At 48.7% G+C, this 7,500-nt stretch overlaps 2 non-coding genes across 2 annotated transcripts in view; both read left to right on the plus strand.

Moving 5' to 3' along the window:
* Window positions 1–6,361: 6,361 nt before the first annotated feature.
* Window positions 6,362–6,517, plus strand: LOC122086625. Its single transcript, XR_006142497.1, has one exon. It is a non-coding gene; the product is annotated as a 5.8S ribosomal RNA (ribosomal RNA).
* Window positions 6,518–6,750: 233 nt separating this feature from the next.
* LOC122087026 overlaps window positions 6,751–7,500 on the plus strand; it is a 3,393-nt gene continuing 2,643 nt past the window's right edge. Inside the window, exon 1 of the ribosomal RNA XR_006142632.1 lies at window positions 6,751–7,500. This exon is cut by the window's right edge and continues 2,643 nt beyond it. This is a non-coding gene — a ribosomal RNA (28S ribosomal RNA).

The following is a 7,500-nucleotide window of genomic DNA, read 5'->3' on the forward strand; positions in this document are numbered from 1 at the left end:
CGACGTTGCAACATGTGAGCAGAACCGTGGAACGGAGGGTAACCCCAACACTGGGAAGCAAAAGAGGAGTAAAGACAAGTCCGTAGATGTTGGTTGTGCTATGGAGTCTCGCTTAGCTCGGGTGGACCTAGCAATGGGCAAGGTGAAGGGACGCCTCGATGTTGTAGAGCAAAGTGGGGAGGAGCTTGAAGGAGAGCTCAAGGAGTCCCTATTGAGTACTCTCAACACCATGGCGTATGACCAAAAGGAGGAGTTTGCATCCTTTAAGGCTCATGTGTGGGAGGACATTTCCACCTTCAAGGATCAAATGCAGGAGGAGTTGGCCAAGATAGAAGCTTGTGTTGCTAAGGTACGTGAGGAATGGGCTTTATGTAAGAGGGCGGTGGCCGGGGGAACTACTACCTCATGAGAAGTGCCTAGGATGGAGGTGCGAAAGCCCAAGCCATTCCCTGGGATGAGAGATGCACGGAAATCAACAACTTTTTATGGCACATGGAGAGGTACTTTGAGGTAATGGCACTTAATGATGAGGCGTCAAAGGTACGAACCGCTACTCTGTACCTCACCGATGATGCAACTCTATGGTGGCGTAGAAAGCATGCCGATATAGTGAGAAGTATGTGCACCATAGACACTTGGGATGATTTCTAAACTGAGTTAAAAAGGCTTAAACACACAGGTTCTATTTGGGACTATGTGAAGGAATTCTCTACCCTAATGCTCGAAGTCCTGAGTTTGACCGTGGAGGAACTCCTATTCAACTTCATGGATGGCCTCCAAGGCTGGGCTACATAAGAACTACAATGCCGAGGCATGCAGGACCTTGCCTCAGCCATCACAGCAGCAAAGTCATTAGTGGAGTTTAGGAGAGACGATAGCTCCAAGCCCAAGAAGGGCACTAATGGGAAAGGTGAGGGAGTGAAGGGGCCTAAGATATACCCTCCCAAGGAAGGTAGTAGTAAACCACCTTCAAACAAGGAGGGTAGGCCCAAGCAAGACAAAAGGGACAAGTTCACGCCCAAGGATAAGTGTTTCTTGTGTGATGGTCCCCATTGGGCTAGGGATTGTCCCAAGAGAAAGGCTCTCAATGCCCTACTCGAGGAGAAAGAAGACAATGAAGTGCATAGGGGGTCCCTACAACAACTAAGTGCCATCAAGGCTAAGATAGAGATCAAGGCCACAACCTCACAAAAAGGGCTAATGTACGTGGAGGTGCATGTCAAAGGTAAGCCCACTCATGCCATGATAGACACAGGTGCTACGCACAACTTCGTCTCAATAGAAGAGGCAAAGAGACTTGGACTTAAAGGGATCAAGGAGGTAGGATGGCTTAAGGCCGTCAACTCCCAAGCCCATCCCATACATGGCATTGGTCGAGGAGTCGAGTTAAACATCGGGACATGGAAGGGCACGGTTGACTTGTCGATAGTGCCCATGGATGATTTTCAAGTGGTGCTTGGCATGGATTTCTTACGAAGGGTTAAGGCCATACCCATGCCATTTATCAGCACGGTTTGCATTATAGAAGAAGGAGCTCCATGCATGGTCCCAACTGTACAAGGGACCAAGGACGGCCCAAAACTTCTTTCGGCTATACAGCTCAAGAAAGGAGTTAAGAAAGGGGAGACAACATACTTGGAAGCACTCTTAGAGCCTAAGGAAGACGGTCCAACTAAGGTGCTACCCAAGCCAATCAAGAAGGTCCTTTAAGAGTTCAAGGATGTGATGCTAAGCAAGTTGCCCAAGAGGCTTCCACCTAGGAGGGAGGTGGATCATGCCATTGAGTTGGAGCCAAGCGCCAAGCCACTAGCAATGGCACCATATAGAATGTCACTGCTAGAGTTGGAGGAGCTAAGGAAGCAACTCAAGGAATTATTGGATACGGGATTCATTCACCCTTCTAAAGCTCCCTATGGTGCCCCGGTTCTTTTTCAACTGAAGCATGATGGATCGCTTCGACTATGCATCGACTATAGGACATTGAACAAGGTAACAATCAAGAATAAGTATCCCATTCCTTTGATAGTAGATCTATTTGATAGACTTGGTGGGGCAAGGTACTTCACCAAGTTAGACTTACGATCGGGGTACTACCAAGTCCGCATTGCGGAAGGTGATGAGGCAAAGACAACATGTGTGACACGATATGGCTCATACGAGTTCTTGGTGATGCCGTTTCGGACTCACGAATGCCTTGGCTACATTTTGCACCCTTATGAACAAGATCTTCCACCCCTACCTCGATAAGTTCATGGTGGTGTACTTGGACGACATCGTTGTCTATAGCAACGCATTGGAGGAGCACGTTCAGCACTTGAAGATCATATTCAAGGAATTAAGGGACAATCAACTCTATGTTAAGAAAGAGAAATGTGCATTTGCACAAGAGGAAGTGATGTTCCTTGGTCACAAGGTTAGAGGCGGAACCCTACAAATGGACGAGAGCAAGGTGCGGGCTATCCAAGAATGGGAGGCACCAACTAAAGTGACTGAGCTAAGGTCTTTCCTTGGCTTAGTTAACTATTATCGACGGTTCATTCAAGGTTACTCAAGAAGGGCAGCTCCATGTATAGACTTACTAAAGAAGAACCGACCATGGTTATGGTCGGCCGCATGCAAAGAGGCCTTTGAGGACTTAAAGAAGGCTGTCATGGGGGAACCGGTGCTTACCCTACCCGACTATGGCAAGCCATTTGAGGTGCACACAGATGCATCTGACTTTGCTATCGGTGGGGTGTTGATGCAAGAAAGGCACACCATTGCCTATGAGAGCCGTAAGTTGAATGAGATAGAGCGGCGCTACACAGTCCATGAGAAGGAGATGACCGCGGTGGTGCATTGCCTAAGTACGTGGCGACACTACCTACTTGGGTCACGGTTTGTGGTGAAGACGGACAATGTTGCCACTAGTTACTTTCAAACCCAAAAGAAGTTAAGTCCTAAGCAAGCTAGATGGCAAGACTTCTTGGCAGAGTTCAACTTCGTCTTTGAATACAAGCCAGGTAAGGCTAACGAGGTGGCTGATGCACTTAGTAGAAAGGCAGAGTTGGATTCTCTTAGCCAACTGGAAGGGGAACTTCTAGAGTTGATCAAGGGGGGCCTCCAACATGATCCTGTGGCTAAGAGCTTACTCGCCCTTACACGGGAGGGCAAGACATGAAGATTTTGGGAGCAAAATGGCTTGCTCTATGCTAAGAAGAGGAGACTCTACGTACCTAAGTGGAGTAACCTACGGAGGAACCTCATTTGTGAATGCCACGACACTAAATGGGTTGGCCACCCAGGATAAAGGTGCACGCGGGCATTGCTAGAAGCAGCCTACTATTGCCCTCAGATGCGGGATGACATAGAGGCCTATGTGAGAACTTGTCTTATATGACAACAAGATAAGGTAGAGCAGCAACCACCCAGGGGACTACTGGAGCCACTTCCTATACCAGAAAGACCATGGGAGAGTGTCTCTATGAACTTCATTAGTGCCCTACCCAAGTCAGAAGGGTATGGATCAATAATGGTGGTGGTTGACAGATTTTCCAAATCTGTCATATTCGTGGTGGCACCAAGGGATTGTACGGTGGAAGAAGTGGCAAGGCTATTTCTAAAGCACGTCATCAAACATTGGGGTGTGCCACAATCCATAATAAGTGATCGAGACCCTCGCTTCACGGGGAGGTTCTGGACGGAGCTATTCAAGTTGTTGGGATCGTCACTACACTTCTCAACAAGCTTCCATCCCCAGACCGATGGGCAAACAGAGCTCATTAATAGCTTGTTGGAGCTCTACTTGAGGCACTTCGTGAGTGCTAACCAACATAACTGGGCCAAGTTGCTTGATGTGGCTCAGTTCTCTTACAACCTCCAACGAAGTGAGGCCACGAACCAAAGTCCATTTGAGATTGCCATGGGACAACAACCCTTAACGCCAAACACGGTGATGACCGGCTACATGGGGAAGAGCCCTTCAGCATTTAAGGTTGCCAAGGAGTGGCAAGCAAGGCTAGATGTGGCTAAGTCATACTTAGACAAGGCCACTAAGAAGATGAAGAAATGGGCTGACAAAGGGAGGCGACCAGAAAATTTCAAGGTCGGGGACTTGGTACTTGTGAAGCTTCTACCCCAACAATTCAAGACCCTAAGGTAGGTACATAAGGGGCTGGTACGTCAGTATGAAGGCCCGTTTGAGATCACCAAGAAGGTGGGCAAAGTATCCTATGAGGTGAGCCTACCTCCTAAGCTCAAGATCCATCCAGTCTTCCATGCAAGCCTATTGAAGCCATACCATGGAGACAAGGAAGACCCAAGTCATGGAACCTCAACAAGAGCACCAATGGCTATCACCACCTCCTACGACAAGGAGGCAGAATACCTGATCACTGACCGAGTCATCCGAAGGCGAGGCGTACCTCCTAGTAGGGAGTACTTAGTCAAGTGGAAGGGGGTACCAAAGAGCGAGGCAAGTTGGGAACCCGCCGACTCTTTATGGCAGTTCCAAGATCACATACAAAGATTCCACGAAGAAGATGCGACGAGGACATCGCCGACTTAGGTGGGGGAGAGTGTCACGACCTGCCCAACATAGGCCCACGGGCCTAGCCCACCAAGCCCATGGACTTAGGCCAATGAGCTAAGTAAGGTCCAAGTTCTAGAATTTTCTATAAAGGTGTAGAACTCTAGATATTTTATTATAGATATATATATAGAAGATATTTATAGGAGATATTTTGGGAGAGATTTCTAGAATTCTCCACTAAGGAGGTGGGAAGCTTCTAGTTTCCTCCCCAACCATTGGATGGAGGACATTTGTAAATATCTTAACCATCCATTGTAACTTGGGGTGCCTATAAATAGGTGTTGCCTCATTTGGCAAAGGCACTCACCAAGGACCAACCAAGAGTGTTCAACTAAGGAAGTGAGTTCTCAAGCCATGTACTCAAGAGTTCTCTAGTGCAATACAAGTTTATTCTTCTTAAACTCACTCTTGTGTTCACTTCTTCTCTTCCCAAATCCCTTAAGGAGGGTGGTTAGGCTGACTTAGTGCTAGTGGGAGTGCTAAGTGCCGGCGCGGTTGCTTAGAAAGGTCTAAGGCCGTGACACTATGCCATGGATACATTAGTATGGGATAACATTATAGGATTTTGGTCCTATTACGTTGGCCTTCGGGATCAGAGTAATAATTAATAGGGACAGTCGGGGGCATTTATATTTCATAGTCAGAGGTGAAATTCTTGGATTTATGAAAGACGAACCACTGCGAAAGCATTTGCCAAGGATGTTTTCATTAATCAAGAACGAAATTTGGGGCCTCGAAGACGATCAGATACCATCCTAGTCTCAACCATAAACAATGCCAACCAGGGATCGACGGATGTTGCTTTCAGGACTCCGCCGGTACCTTATGAGAAATCAAAGTTTTTGGGTTCCAGGTGGAGCATGGTCGCAAGGCTGAATCTTAAAGGAATTGACGGAAGGGCACCACCAGGAGTGGAGCCTGCGGCATAATTTGACACAACATGGGAAAACTTACAAGGTCCAGACATAGTAAGGATTGATAAACTGAGAGCTCTTTCTTGATTCTATGGTTGGTGGTGCATGGCTGTTCTTAGTTGGTGGAGCGATTTGTCTAGTTAATTCCGTTAATGAATGAGACCTCAGCCTGCTAACTAGCTATGTGGAGGTGACCCTCCACGGCCAGCTTTTTAGAGGGACTATGGCCATTTAGGCTACGGAAGTTTGAGGCAATAACAGATCTGTGATGCCCTTAAATGTTCTGGGCCGCACGTGCGCTACATTGATGTACTCAACGAGTCAATAGCCTTGGCCAACGAGCCTGGGTAATCTTTGAAAATTTCATCATGATGGGGATAGATCATTGCAATTGATGGTCTTCAACGAGGAATTCCTAGTAAGCACGAGTCATCAGCTCACATTGACTACGTCCCTGCCCTTTGTACACACCGCCCATCACTCCTACTGATTGAATGGTCCGGTGAAGTGTTTGGATCGCGGTGACGTGGGTGGTTCACCGCCATCGACGTCGTGAGAAGTCCACTGAACCTTATCATTTAGAGGAAGGATAAGTCGTAACAAGGTTTTCGTAGGTGAACCTGCGGAAGGACCATTGTCGATACCTGCCCAGCGAGACCCGTGAACATGTTGCGTTGCGCGATTAAGGTAGGGCGTGGGAGTGTGAGCTCCTTCCTTCCCGACCCTTGTAAAAGGTCAGCCTGCGAACCTTCATAGCATTCGACCCAAACACAACCACCGGCGTAGTCGGCGCCAAGGAACTAGCAACGGAAAGGACATGACATCATTGCGCCTTGGGTGTGGTGTGGTCATCCTAGATCCGAATCTTTATCTTAACGACTTTCGGCAACGGATATCTCGGCTCTTGCATCGATGAAGAACGTAGCGAAATGCAATACTTGGTGTGAATTGCAGAATCCCATGAACCATCGAGTCTTTGAACGTAAGTTGCACCCTAAGCCATCGGGCTGAGGGCACGCCTGCCTGGGTGTCACGCGTCATGTTGCCCCACCTCCTTTACCCCTTGTGGTGGTGGTGTGGAGCAAAGATTGGCCCCCCGTGTCTCTGTTTGAGGTGCAGTCGACCCAAAGTCAAGTGCTCCTTGTGTGGCAAGCATCACGATGAGTGGTGGGTTTAGCCACTTTGCCATTGTTCGGACATCGTGTGCGTGTTCTGCTCCTATTGGGCTCTAGTGACCCCGATTGCCATTCGATGGCATTTCGACTGCGACCCCAGGTCAGGCGGGGCTACCCGCTGAGTTTAAGCATATCAATAAGCAAAGGACAAGAAACTTACGAGAATTCCCTTAGTAACAGCAAGCGAATCGGGAAGAGCCCAGCTTGAGAATTGGGCTGCTTTCTCGTTCAAATTGTAGTCTGTAGAAGCGTCCATAAGGGTGGATCGGGCCCAAGTCCCCTGGAAGGGGGTGGCAGAGAGGGTGAGAGCCCCATCATGACTGGACCCTGTCGCACCACGAGGCACTATCGGCAAGTCGGGTTGTTTAGGAATGCAGCCCCAATTGGGCAGTAAATTTCGTCCAAGGCTAAATATGGGCGAGAGACCGATAGCGAACAAGTACCGCGAGGGAAAGATGAAAAGGACTTTGAAAAGAGAGTTAAAGAGTGCTTGAAATTTTCGACAGGGAAGCGGATGGGGGCCAGCAATGCGTCTCGGTCGGATGCAGAGCGGTTAATAGTCGGTCCGTCGCTCGACTCGGGGCGTGGACCGATATGGATTGCGGCGGCATCCCAAGCCCGAGTTATCACATTATGCCTGAGGAGATGTCATCTCCATGATCATGGTAGGCAGCGTGCGCCTCGTTGGCGTGCCTATTGGTAACTGCATACTCTGGGCATCAGCCTGTCGGGCTCCCCATTCGACTCGTCTTGAAACACGGACCAAGGAGTCTGACATGTGTGCTAGTCAACAGGCGAGTAAAACCCGTAAGGCATAAGGAATCTGACTGGTGGGATCCCC

This window comes from Macadamia integrifolia, chromosome 1 (assembly GCF_013358625.1).
Source record: "Macadamia integrifolia cultivar HAES 741 chromosome 1, SCU_Mint_v3, whole genome shotgun sequence".
In the NCBI taxonomy this organism is placed as follows: Eukaryota; Viridiplantae; Streptophyta; class Magnoliopsida; order Proteales; family Proteaceae; genus Macadamia; species Macadamia integrifolia.